Consider the following 14,837-nt stretch of genomic DNA (forward strand, 5'->3'; position numbering starts at 1 on the left):
TGGCATTATTTCCAAGAATTGTAGATCCTGCGTCTTCGAAAGCAACAGTTGAAGCTAATTCACCAGTGTGATCTTGTATGTCGATTTTCAATAAGTATCTATAATCACAGTCACTTACTTCAGCGTTGCATTTTGGGCAAAACCACATCCCTGTATTTTGTGGAATAAGTTTTTCATGCATTTTTTCCCACCAACGATTGACGGGCAAGAAATGTAGTAAAAACTATCCATCCCAATTTTTTATTGTGCCCTTTAATTCGAAAAATGTTGGTTTCTCTAAGGAATCCATACTGTAAATATTAGCAATTGTTATTTTTTTTTTGTTTATGGCCAAAAGGAGATCTTGTTGTCAAAGATGTAGAAGCTACAACCGAACCTTCTTTCTTAAACCATGACTTTAGCGTATGGGCCTCTTTAATGTCAGGATCTACAAGAATAACGGATCTCGTTGTGGTGCCAATATTTTTTCCATTAAATTATCCAACACGCACAGATTTGATTGCAATGATGGGGTTATTTCCTGTAGCACATAGGGAGGAGATTTCTTATGACACGGCATTAAAATTATCTCCCCAAAAGATTGCATCTATGTTATACCCTGACATGTCTTGAAGTTGTAATGTTTGTTTATTAACTCCAGAGCCGTCTTTTCTACGTATAGTGCATACATTGGAAATGTCTATGACAATACCAAGAATATCAACAATGGAGTTGATGTTTGTTGTTCTGATATCATTAATTGATTTTATATTGAATTGCACTGTTGGATTACGTTTTTTTTCGTTGGCAACATGTTCTATGGTAGATGTTGCATTCAACAAAATTTCCCAGTCATTGTTCAAGTGGTTGTATTGCTTATTAGCCATTTTTACATTCCCTTTAGAGACATTGTAGACATTTCCATTTTGGATTTTGTCGAAAAAAAAATTGCGACATTGTTGAAACATGTAATATGTATTTCTCCACCCTTTGTATCGAACAAGTCAAAACCAAACACTTTACAGGGTCCGTATTGATTCTGAAATTGTCGAAAAGCTATTTTCCTTTGGACGTATCCTTTTATGCACCAATTTGAGTGGTAAGGGTTTAACGATTTGATGGGAATTTGAACTGGCAGAACGGATGGAGTTGGAGTAGTCGGAAGAGGGTAGTGTCTTTTTGATAAAGGATTTGGGTTCGATGAGGATGGAGTGTTTTCATCAGATGTGATCGGGATACTCATAGTTTTTGGATTGCTAATTAAGGGTCCAAATGAAGTAGATATTTCAAAGTCTATTAGCTTTATAGACCTACACGACAAATGAGAGTCATAGGAATAACTGTTAGAAGCGGATGTGTTATAAATAAAAATGTTAAATTTGAAATAAGAAATTTATAACAAACTTACGTTGATGGACCGATAGCTGAGGTAGTCCAACTTTTAACATTTATAATAGAACCCTTTTGTAGCAAGCCTGTTGTTACGAGATCATTGAAATATTTTGGAAGCACGATGTGTTTCTTATGTGTCTCGTCTGAAATTGCAGTACGATATCGTGGAGTTGAATTTTGCATTGATTGTATTGGTTCAAGTTCAACAATTTGTAGGTATGGTTGAATATGAGTTGATCCAGATAACATTGAGGAAATTGCATTCTGAGTAAAGTTTGTTGTCATTTTCTGGTACAAAGAAAAACACAAAAATGTTGTTTTCTTCGCGTAAGATGTTTAATATTCATTACATTCCTATAACATTACTAGAAAATATATCAATTAAAGGGCAAAGGGCAAGAAGCATGTTCAATTTGTTTCTAAATAAGCGGGTATATAATCTTGTAAACATAATGAAGAAAGATATTTATTACAACAACTTTTATATGATCATTTTTTTTGAAACATAGTTAAAATTGTAAATTAACAATTTCAAAAACCTACATATGTTAGAAACAATCAGATAGGGCATGATGATTGAGTTTCACATGCCAAATAATGTATACATTTTTTAGGGAATTTGGTAGTAGCAACACCAGAGCTACGTTGGAGCTACATTGTGGGTTTTATATTGGGCAAATTTGTATTGTGGAATTTGGGTTTTGCATGAGTATTTTTGTTTCCAGAGAAAACGAATGTTGTACATAATGGTGGAGAGAAGTTGTGCAATTGCATAGAATGCAATGATAGGTGGCTAAGCTCAACATAGGTCCAATGACCAAGCACTGAAACTATTTAATGCAATGCCTATGCTAGATGAGGTTACATGGAATTATGTAATTTCAGGATTTGTAATTTGATGATATGCACAGAATGGGTAATTCCATGAGGCCCTAAATGTTTTTTCTCAAATAAGTAGATTGTTTCTAAGCCAAACAACTTCAGCTTTGGCACCATTGTCAAGGCCTGCGTTGTGTAATGCCATGAGGCCTGAAATGTTTTAGGTCAAATGAGGAGAGTGTTTTTAAGCCAAACAACTTCACCTTTGGCACCATTCTGGAACATCTAAAAGCTCCGAACAACTTACCTGCCTGGTACTTAATATGTTGTACGGGCTTGGAATTAGATGTTTTCAATCCTCAGGATCAGTTGGCATTTGTTTAGTTGACATATTCACAAAAAAAGAAAGGACAGCTCTTGTGAAAGCTAGATGAGAGGATAAAATGAAGTATGTCACTCAAAAGAGTAAAGGAATATTCAATAGCCAAAAGTATTGCTAGAAAGGAATGCCAAGTGGGGAGACCAATCCCTTAAGATCCGTGGGATGCAAGGACAATCTAGATGATAGTGATTTCCTTTGGAAATGACACATGGAGATTTAGGTTTGGATGGTGCAGTGTGTGGATTTTCGTCAGATGATGCATGGTTGCCCCCTTTCGTCATTGGCTTCTTCTTCTTGTTCTCCTTCCTTTTCTTCTTCTTCTCAGTTACTTGGTTTTTAGTTTGACTAGCTTCACCAAGTGAAGAGGAAGAAGGAGAGGGAGAAACAAAAGAAGTAGAAGTTTGGGGGGTAACTCTAGTATCATCTGGTTGCTAATTTGATTGCTCAAGAATCACGATGTTTTGAATGACAGAGGTCGAGAAAAGCTATATTGGTGGGCCAATTGTAAGCCCTGGAAGGGACAATGTAGCCATATGAGGTGCACCAACATCTCCCCTAGAGGAAAAGGGAGTAGAATTCCCCCAAGGGGAAATCCTTGATTGGTGGACTCCATTTTCTCAACCTAAGACCAATGAGGGAACAGTGATGTTATTCCGATTAGAATAAATTTTATGACGCTTTGACACAACTTGCTTTTTCAATTTTTAAGAGTCGAGAAAAAGCTAAAGATGACTCTAGTCGCCTTCGGTTTTTAATGAGCCTGAAGTGACAAGTGCTCAGATGGACCTTTTATTTTAAGGAGTCTGAAAAGGAACGAAAGTGACTACTCTGGAAATCTAGACAGGGCAATTACCAAACCAATCGAAAAACTACAGAATACTTTTATGGTACAACAGTCAATCTTCCTGAATGTTGTGTTCAGTGCATTGCGATCAATAAGGCAGCAGACATGGCTTCCTAAGGATAGAGAATATAGCCTACTGTGGTCTCCCAATATATATTGAACGGTATGTGGGAGCACAAGTCCGTACTGGAACTTGTCGTCTCAAAGAGGAGGAATCACCCAACCTATGATGAAAGCGATAATTACTAGGCTTTATGACACCGGAATATGTCTCTAGCCTAGACTTCTAAATGTTGTGCATTGGGTTCCAAAGCGTTTTTATGTTTATTGAAATTTATTTTACAGTTGATCTTTCTTAAGAAATTTGCCTTTAAGGTTGACCCCGTGATGTAGATATACAATTCCTAAAACTGCAATCTAAGATGATAAACAGACGTTTATTTTCTTTTTGCAATGAAAATCCTAGCTACTAAGGAAAGAGAAGTGAAATTGTTTCAACATAGAGAGAGCACACACTAAGATGCACTGTCCTAAATCAATTTCTGCATACATTCTAAATGCAAATGCACATGCATGTATTTGTTTTCCACTTTCTTAATGTTTGAATGACAAAAAAATTGCTACAAATTTATAAGACTTTGTATCTACTCTGTGGCTAATGTACAATTGATGGAAGAGGATTTTCTATCATGGTCCATGGATGAAATAGAAATTAAACAAAAACTCAGAAATGAGATTAAGGCTGCTACCAGAGATGAGGTTGTCCAGAAACGTCCAGAAATATCCCTGAAAGTTGAATCGCGCAGAGACAAAACAGAGTAGGCCAAGGCTTTTTTTAGGAAGTGATGCAAAGTATCTGTATTTAACATTGTTGTGTGAGTAACCAACATAATCTGTATAGTGGTATGGAAATTAATAGTCTCTGTGGGAAAAAAACCTAATATAATCCACACAATCTAATCCTCACGGGGAAGGTTTTGTAGGAATTTAAAGGTTTTCTTATGTTATAAAATCCTAAGCTAATGTGGGTGTCCTAGCAAATAAAAATGTATAGCTTGTTATAGTTAAGTGTTTCTTGTAATGGATTTTGTTAATCTCAAGGTAATGGAGTGAATGTTTATATGATGTGCATAGTTGACTATTTCCAAATAAAGGTATGCAAAGAGTGAACAATGCAAAAATATTTTTAAATGAAAACTATCTTATAGTGAGGAAGATGATATTTTAGTTTAGTAATATGTAAAAATTATTCTCATCACCCTCTGTTTTTTACTCTTTTAGCATTCAAATTCCTATTTGAAACAAAACATGCCAGCATGTAGTACAAGAGAAACAAAACAAAATAAATGCAACACCATAATACCCACTTACTATTAAGCATACAATCTAAACAGTAATCAAAGAATAGATAAGAATCAATATACTATACAATAAAAAGAAAAAAAATGGAGTATGGGATAATGGCAATAGAGCCTCTGTAGGGAAACAAACCCAAGTTTCAGTCCAAAATCCCTAAGAAGACCCTAAATTCAACATATCCATGTGGATATGAGGTGTGATGACTATGTACAAGATCCCAGGAAATAGCAATGTCAATACAACTGAAAGAGAACTGATTTGAATTTTGAGAGCGCGTGGGAATCCAAGAGCCCACCTAATGACCCAAATTTGAATCCAAAATCCCTAAGAAGACCCTAAATTCAACATATCGATGTGTATATGAGGTGTGTTGACTATGTACAAGATTCCAGGAAATAGCAATGTCAATACAATTGAAAGAGAACTGATTTGAATTTTAAGAGCGCGTGGAAAGCCAAGAGCCCACCTAATGAAGATGAGTTCTGTCTTGGCATTGATTAAGAAACAGAGACAAACTTAATTGTCATAACCCACTTTTTTTTGAGGCAATAGGCTCTCACTTTGCTGTCTGTAAGGAAATTAGTGTTCCCTAAGAGGACCCTAAATTCAACATATCCATGTGGATATGAGGTGTGATGACTCACCAGGTACAAGGATAAATGAATTGTTTCCCATAGGGCTTTGCCATGATTTGTTTGCAGGGGGTTATGGGTAGAAAGGACAATCCTTATCACTAGGTACAAAGAAAAAAGAATTGTTTCCCATAGGGCTTTGCCATGATTTGTCTGCAGTGGGTTTGGCTTGCAAAAAATAACATGATATTATAAGATATGGATACTCCTACAATATCGATTGGCCATCAAATTAGATTTGCCTATGGAGGATCATGGAAGCCTGAAAATGTCAAAGCTCAAAGAATTTTAAAAACCCCAGAGATAGAGAAAGACAAGACTTGAGGTTCCTTTGACAGTGCTTGCCAATGAATTCCAGCTAAATGTGGTTCTGGCAGCATTTTATATTTCAGTGAATCCCATTCATCTCTTTCAAGTATGCTATACGCCAAGGGACAAATAGTAGAGCATAATTCCATGACCTTACATTATTGTTGCAACATGCAGTTAAAAAAGATAATTCCAGGCTCCAGGTAATGGAAGATTCTAAATTGATTATGGATTGGACATAAAATATGGTGTTGAGCACAACCATGAATGGGGATAGGATTTCTGAGGTCATAGTGAAGTTTTGTGAAATCTTTTTCTCACGCATCTATAGAGAATTCAATAAACAAGAAAACAGATTACCTAAAGAAGTATTATCACTGCAGGAAGGGCAATGTATACAAAGTTACAGATGAATTTTTCCTTCCAGCATCAGTTCCTTCCCTACACTGATTTTCACAAAAAAAATCAGATATTCTACTCTAGAAGTTAATATTGTGAATTGTTTATAACTTTATGTAATAGCCTAATTTCAGGAAAATTTGAATGTAAATATGGTGCTTTCTAGAAAAGTTGACGCAAAAAATGCCTACAAATGACTATAAAAATTAGGTTATAAAAAATCTTTTGGGGTCTTCTGGATAGAAAGTCACAGAGACCTACAGTTCTGAAAGTGTCAATAAAAAAAAAATGAAAATGCATATTTTGATTTCTCCTATAACATATTATAATGTTTTTTTTTTTTTTTTGTGAATAAAAAAGGGATCCTTCTCAGGCACAAACTCATATAACCTCCCAGCATCTCTTCTTCATTATTGATTTATGATCTCAACAATTGCTTCATTCTTACCTAACTTGATGCCTATTAAAAAATCTCGTTGTCTTGAACTCAGCTGCATACATGCACAAAACTATGCTTGGATCCTCATTTAACATGGTCTGATGTTAGCTTTGGAATGCAAACACATAAATAAGAGTCAAATGATAATGGAGAGAACATATAACATTATTTTTGTGGATGATATTACAGAAATTATACAAGACATAAAAATCATACTCTCTCACATAAGACACCCTTAGGAAGTTATGGTTGTTTAACTACCTTGCACTAACCTGTGCTTTTGATGTTACATGTCAGTTACATTTACCAACATTAATATGAATTGAACACTAAAGTGGTCACTAGCATTAAATTCATGCAATAATGTATAATATTTGTACTTAACAAAACAATGGATCTCTTTGTTTGCTCCTACAACAATTTGGTGATCCACTGCTACTATATCTGGAAATGGATCAAGTTTAATTGGGAGACTTGGATTTAAAGCCATAACACTCCAATCAAAAGGATTTATCATGGTATTCTTCTTGATTCCTAAATACAGACACCGTGTTTGGAGGAGGTTTATGGATGATATGGCAAACTGTGCCAATCCCTTTGAAGCAAAGCCATCATCTAATCTAGCGCAGTTTAGAGTCCCTGGCTTACCCCTAGAGTTTTGGCATGAATTGATCTTTTCATAGGTTGAAAACTATTTAGATTTACATTTGTATCATCAAAGATCACAACGGGTTAATTCAATCAAAGTTGTTGGTTAACTAATGGGAGCAAATGCACCTGTTTTTGAGGCAATAGGCTATCACTTTATTGTCTGTGAGGAAATTAGTGTTCCCTAAGAAGACCCTAAATTCAACATATCCATGTGGATAGGAGGTGTGATGACTCACCAGGTACAAGGATAAATGAATTGTTTCCCATAGGGCTTTGCCATGATTTGTCTGCAGGGGGTTATGGGTAGAAAGGACAATCGTTATCACCAGGTACAAGGACAAATGAATTGTTTCCCATAGGGCTTTGCCATGATTTGTTTGCAGAGGGTTTGGCTTACAAAAAATAACACTCTTCGCTTGGTGAAACCAGTGATACTAAAAACCATGTGGTTGAGAAGAAGAAGAAAGGGAAAGAGAAGAAGAATAAGAAGTCAGTTAAGCAAGGGGGAAACAATGAATCATTTGGTGAAAATCCTCAGATTAAATCTCCTAAGTATCCTTGTCTAATGTGCAGAGGAAACCATTTTCATCGAGATTGTCCTTGCATTTTGCAGAACTTGAGAGAATGGTCTCCCCATTTGCACCATCTGGTGTCATCAACCTCTATTGATCATGTTAAGAGCACACCATCAACTAGTGAAAATGAAGTCAATGGACAAAAAGGAAAGTTCAGATTTCCATGTAGGTTGTGTGAAGGCAATCATGCCCTTCACCGTTGTCCTTTTCTGGATGAAGCCAAAAGTTTCTTGGATAACTGTCTTGCTTCACCGTAGTGACTTATGCCTAGATACAAGAAACTCTTGCCAAGTCCTTCGCTAGTTGAAAATCCCACTGACATAACTCAATTGTCAGTCGAAACACCTATCATTGATGGTAAACCTTCTGAGTCCATACCAGACCAAAGTCAACAGGTTGAGATGGTAGTTGAGCCAGTCTTGCCTTCAGAAGGTCCACCTTCAGATGATACAATTTCCAAAGAGAATGAGAACGACACCGTTCAAATTCTTTTTGGTAACAAAGAGTCTAATGAACATGGGGGAAATCTACCCATTCCTTTACTACAGGATGAAAGTTCCCCATTTCAAGAGGTTCATCCAACTATTTATTCAATACCCCCTCCAAGAAATCTTGTCATTTCCTTTGATTGGAATCAACTAGCAGGACCCCGCCTTCCATCTAATATACCATTTCGAATCATAGTACAAGTTTACAAAATCATCGTGTTTGGCACTATCATAGATGAAGGGACATCAGTGAGTATCCTTTCCTCAACTGCTTGGAAAGCTCTTGGTTCACCATCGCTTCTTCCTGAGAATCAAAATTTATCAGGCTTCAACAAAGGAACCAGTCGACCGTTAGGGATCCTTCCGAAGTTGCCTATAACTTTTAAAAGGAAAACCATTCTTTTGAACGTGATGGTAATCCAAGGGCCACTAGATTACAATCTACTCCTTGGGTGTGACTATGTTTATAGCATGGGAGCTATTGTTTCCACACTCTTTTGAGTGATGTGTTTCCCACATGAAGGCAAAGTGGTGCAACTTATCGACCAACTGTCATTTCCTGTTTCTAGAACAACTGCAAGTCAAACATCATCCTTGTATGGTCTCTTTGCGCTAAAAAATGTCTCTTCAACCTTCATTTCATCCACCTAATTACCGCGAGTAATCTGGTGAATGTAACGAAGCTTAGGGGGCATGCACCCTGGTCTACTTTGGCATGTGAACCCGACTGAAAAAATAGTTTTCCTTGTAGGTTATATGATTGGGTTGAAATACCATTTCTGTGTAGGTTATGGGATCAGCTTGAAAAATTTATCTCCTCGCAAGTTATGTGATTGGAAGCTCACACCATTCACCTTTGTCTATTTTGATGGACAAAGCCAAGGAAGTATTTTGTCTGCTCCACAGACGAAACAATCCTACTTAAATGTAGGGACTTCCATAAGGTAACATGGAAATTCTCGTTTTCTCAATACTTGGGGGCATGCAACCCTTTTTATGCAAGTTAAAAGCAACCAGTTTCATTATTTAGCTTTTCTAGTGTCTTTAGCTTAGCTGTGTAGTGATTAACTTCTTAGGTTAGGTAGTTGATCCTAAAATATCTGCACACCAGATGGATCAAAGGATGTGTTTTGTCTGTCGATAAAACCACCCTACCTAACCTTAGTAGTTCCTTAGCTTTTAGTGTAGTTAGCTCTGTAGTTTGGTCATTTCTAGCCTACATAAAAAGGCACTGAGCAAAGATTTGAATGGTGCAAGCTCATTAAAAAAGGAACCTACTAATGAGAGACATCTTTAAAAAGACTGGCATGAGCAATGTTTCCACAAGGTTCAAGCTCATTAAAAAATAAACCTGCCACTAAGCACATGTTAACGCAAGGTTCAAGCTCATTAAAAAGTAAACCTGCCTTCAGTAAACGACCTATGTGATTGCATTATTATCAGCCTTTTAAGCCTTGGTTGTGATATTACGATCACCTCCATTCTTTTGGCCAATCATATGCTTCCACTTGATTGTTTACCCTTTTGAGGAACAACTGAGATGAGTGATCCTATTAGCCACCCTCTTCACACTGCCATGTTTTGAGAAGTTCCAAACTTACCGGAACCAATTTCTACCGAAAACGTCACTCGTTCCTCAAAAAACGAGTCTCTTTTAAGCTCTTTTAGACTCGTAAAATATGAAAAGATTGCTAAGCTACTGGCCTTTCCAGCTCGTTAAAGTAAAGGGAAGTGCCATCCCTCCTCTACATTTTAATCGTTTTGGACGTGAGGGATCATTCCACAAAAAGATCGAGAGCTTGTCTTTTTCGGCTTGCTAGAGCGATCGAAAAGTCATCCCTTTCGTATTATTTTATACTTTTTCGGACTTAAGGGATTACGCTACGAAAAAGGACTGCTGGATTTTCCTTTTCGTCCCTTTTCAAACTCTCTAAAGATGAAAAGGACTGAGTTATCCTTGTCATTAAACTCATTAAAATAATAGCGAAAAACTTGTCCATCCGGAAAAGAGTGAGTTTTGCGGTCGCTAGACTCGCCAAATGTAGCGACAGGTTTGCCCAAAGGGCAAATTATAGAACAAGCATATGTTATCCTCCTCAAGCTTAACAAAAATAAAGAGGTACCGGTCAGCAATGACTAGGGAAAAAGGGAAGAAAACTTGAAAATCTCCATTGGTAGCAGGTCGCTCTTGAACGTGACACTCTCACTCCATCACCATGATTGAGTCTAGTTAGGTTATTCCGTTCACTGGTCACATCACCATTGGTCCTTCGTACCATCTATTTTTGGGGTTAACACTACCAATCCATCTCAATGTCATCGATATGTTCAAGAGAAGTCATTGAGATAATTCACCACCCAGCTAACGCCTCATCTGCTGTAATACCTTCACCTTCGATTTTTCATGACCACCATTCCTGAACGTTGTATCATTAGATCATTTTCACCTCCAGAAAATCATTTGCTTCATTTCGTGTTGTAGATGTGGGATACATTAAGGCCCTCCTATGATGGGTTACTTCTTGTCGACATCAGCTCATTATCCAAGAAGTTGACTTAGAAACAACCCTTTCAGTACTTTGAAGCTTGCATGCCTCAATGGCATGTTTCTCACTCTCGGCGACAGGTTTACATCAATGGCCTTCGACCGAGAGATTTTACATGGTGTTCGACATCAGATCACATATTCACACCATGTGAATTGTACTGTAGTACCTTGAGGTTCATCATCATTATCGGTGATTCCTCTCGCATCTGTTAACAACTTACAATATTGGCTGGTAATCAGGCGATGTCTTTCCATGTTCGACTTCAGAACATCTTTTCACATGGATCGACTTGTACTTTAGGCAAAGATTGAATGATTTTGATGACCCCAGATCTAGTTTCATCCATCCGGGTTGCGATATATTCAAGAATATAAAGACATCAAATGTACACAGAAGATGCACAGATGATCATCCAAGCTAAAGGATGATGACTCTACATATAAAGAATCATTAGTCTGCAACAACAAAAGATTATTTGTCCTATGTACATGAAAATGAATTTATAAAGCTGAGCATCGGAATGCCCGCCTCAGCTAGATTATGAAAATAAAATGAAGATGATGTATTGTATTGTATTTTATACAAGTCACCTTCTAGTTTGAATACCTCAGATCCTCGTGATAAAGCATTTCACCCGACATCAAAAGATTTACGGCCACATGCTTTAGGGGGAAAATGTTATAGACATATTTAGGCACTGCAACCCCAATCATATATCTCGACAAACCAAGGGCTATTTAATCCCTAAAAGTTTTGTTTCATACCCTAAAGGATCAGGGTCAACGGATTACATAATCTCCCAAAAGTTCCACCTAAAAAACCACATAGAACTAGCCAAAACTAGACCATATTTACTGCTCCATGGTCAAGGTGTGATGCATACTGGTTGCTACACTAGCCAGGTGCGATGCATATTGAAAGAGCCTTCTGTAGGGTGCGATGGGTGAGAGTAGACAAATGGCAAAGACAGTTTGCTAAGTGGATACCCATAGAATCTTCTAGAAACTTCTCATATGACACTTGCCTCTCTGAATTGGCCTAGGGATGAGTAAGAGATCAATGAAATCTCCAAGTGGAACAAAGAACTATCAGTGGAATGACACTAATCAGAAACCCAGGTCTGACTCACACCCTTGCAAGACATCTATATATAGATCCCTCATCTAACAGATCTAGAGGCTGGAATTTTGTAATCTGTAAGGAAGTGCTATTGGTTTCTCTTTGAGAAGAAACATTGTATTTTTGGGTGATCTTGCTTTTCATGAGGTGAAGAGGGCTTTGATGCTGGGAGGATGATGCTCGATCAGACAACTGGGTTGTAATCCTCTCTTCTATTTCTACCATTAATAAAGTTCTTTGAGTTTTCCTCCATATAATCGTGTATTTGTGAATCTTGTTATTTGTGGATGCAATTGTATGGTCAATGTATTTTTGATTCTGCATTGTTTATGGCATTATAGATCGAGATGCTTTAATGGTGTTTTTTTGCTTTGACACTACATATATTCTCTAAAGCAGGACAAGTAGGAGAGGAGTGGCAAGCTCTATCAAGGGGGAGAGGAAACAAGAAAGGAGCCAAATGGAAGATCCAGGTTGTTCTTCTTTGCTTCTCTCTTATCTATCATACATAAAGGAAATCACAATTTTCTTTGATTGTTTGTTTCTAAGATAGCTACCCGTCTTAGTGGGACCAGGAGATCGAAAAGACACTAGTTTTCCCGGAAGCACATCTGCAAGATACTAAGATCCAATTATTGGCCATTTGGAGGAAGGAACCAATGATATCACTAGTCACCTATGATCTAGTCACAAACTTTGTCAAGAAAAATACAACTGTGCTCAGAAGGATGCTAACTAAGAAGGAGATGATAAGGATTGATGGAGGAATCAAGAACAAAAGAAGTAAATCCTACATCAATAATGAACTAACAAGGAGAGGAGTATTATTTATCTACAAGGGACCATGGGAACCTGACCATTCATGTGGAGGTGATAAGAAGGAGGTCACAAGAACAAAACAAAAGGAGATAAGTTCATATCATGGGGACTCTTCTATAGTTGGGTCCATTGACTTTCAAGAGATCACACATGAATATTCCAAGAAATTAAGTAAATATGATGAGAAGAAATGTGATGTTGTTCAGGAGACTTATAATATGGCAAGAATTTTGAAGCACATGGTGAGGTAGACTCCTATACAATGGAGTCCATAAATTTCCAAAGGGACATTCATGAAGAATATGAACATTCAAGTGCACTAGTGCACCCATGTTCTACAACCGAAGAAGATGACCAACATATTATCTTCACAAATGGAGAAGTCCAAGGGGAAGACATCCGGGAAGACCTAAGTGACCAAATAGTAGTAGTAAACCAGCACGATGCAAGTAAGGGGGATCATAACAAACATAGTGTGCAGAATAAGCCATTTCCAGAGAGGTAGTCAAAGGTTCAAGTTGGAGCTATGATAGTTGAGCATCTAGTGTAGACAGATACAAAGGAATTTAGCAGGGCACCAAAGTTTCTAGTAGAGGACTTTTGGGGAAAATATCATGCATTTCAAAACAAATATTATGATATTGAAGTAGAGCATTTGGAAAGTCTAAGACATTGTCTCACAGGAGAATAGGAAAATTGAGGAACTCATAGGGGAATGTGCTAAATCAACAACTAAGTTGTCTAGTGTTGAGGAATGACTCAGTCCCTCGTAAGGCAGCAAGAGGAGTACAGTTGAGAGTTCCAAAGCAGCCCTCTATAGGAGTACTTAGATAAGGCTTGTAGCACTACCAACCTGCCTTTAGAGATTGGGGAGAGAAGTCCATATTTCTCCAAATGGATAATGCTGCATGATCGAGTGGAGAAACATGAGTTGAGCATTAGGCAACATTAGCATAGTATACTTATTCAATATGTAAGCATTCATGCATTAACTCCTTCCCAAGAGATGGATTGGCAAGAGATTGTGAGTTGGAACTCTTATTGATGGGATGATACCTAGGAGGATACTCTTAGCCAGTGCCATATTGGATCTTGGGCCCTTAGGCATGGGAAGTGATGGAAGGTTGAGATGGTATCATAATCAACAAGTCCTAGGACTTATGTGGCATTGGGATCCAAGTGAACCTATTGAGGGCAAGATTGGTTGGAGGAGTGTTTGGGATCCAGGTATCAAAGGATCTATTCAGGATCATTTAGAAAGGAGGCATGGAAAAACACAATGGTTTGTACGGGATCCTAGTATCAGTATACATATGCTTTTATTATGGATAAAAGTGGATTAGTTGAGAGCAAGCAATATTTGGGTAGGAGGATTTGTAATATTACATTTTCTTGATACGGTCAAGATGGAAGGAATTCACTCATGGTATTTACCCATAGGATCTACTATTGGCTTGATGGGCCCTAACCCAGGTTCACCATTAATTAGCCAAGAAAATCCCTACACTACTGGCCCTCTTGACATTAATCCGCAGAGTGCGGACTGAAGTCTCACCCAAAGTAGTATGGGGGGATACAAGAACCAAGTTTTCACACCCTGAGATAGTTGTAATGTCGTTTTATACCCTAACCCTTCCTTCACATAGACTGATAAGCCCTTTAGGGCTTATCTATGTACTTTTCTTATTGGGCTTTGAGACCTTCGCAAAGGTCTGCGATCGACCTTCATGTACCCTAAATAGGCAATTCAGAAACTTACGTGCCTCTATAATTACCCTTACTTCTATGTCTACCCAAATTAGTTTATGTATTGGATAACTTCAACATGCATTATCATTATCTCCACGTAAACAGGTATTCCTACTTCCGTTCATATGAAAAAGTAAAACAGATAGATTCACACATTAATACAACATTAAATCATAAACCCAGTATTCAACATAACATAACCGCATACATTCATAACAGAAGTAAAATAGCTCATACACAAGTACCTCTAGAATAATTCAATTTATTGATGTTTCAGATCTTCAGTAGAGACTCTAACTTCCTTGCACACATAGCTACAGGGGTCTACAAACT

This window comes from Pinus tabuliformis, chromosome 7, assembly GCF_031772625.1.
Source record: "Pinus tabuliformis cultivar Carrire ecotype Pingquan chromosome 7, CPIR1, whole genome shotgun sequence".
NCBI lineage: Eukaryota > Viridiplantae > Streptophyta > Pinopsida > Pinales > Pinaceae > Pinus > Pinus tabuliformis.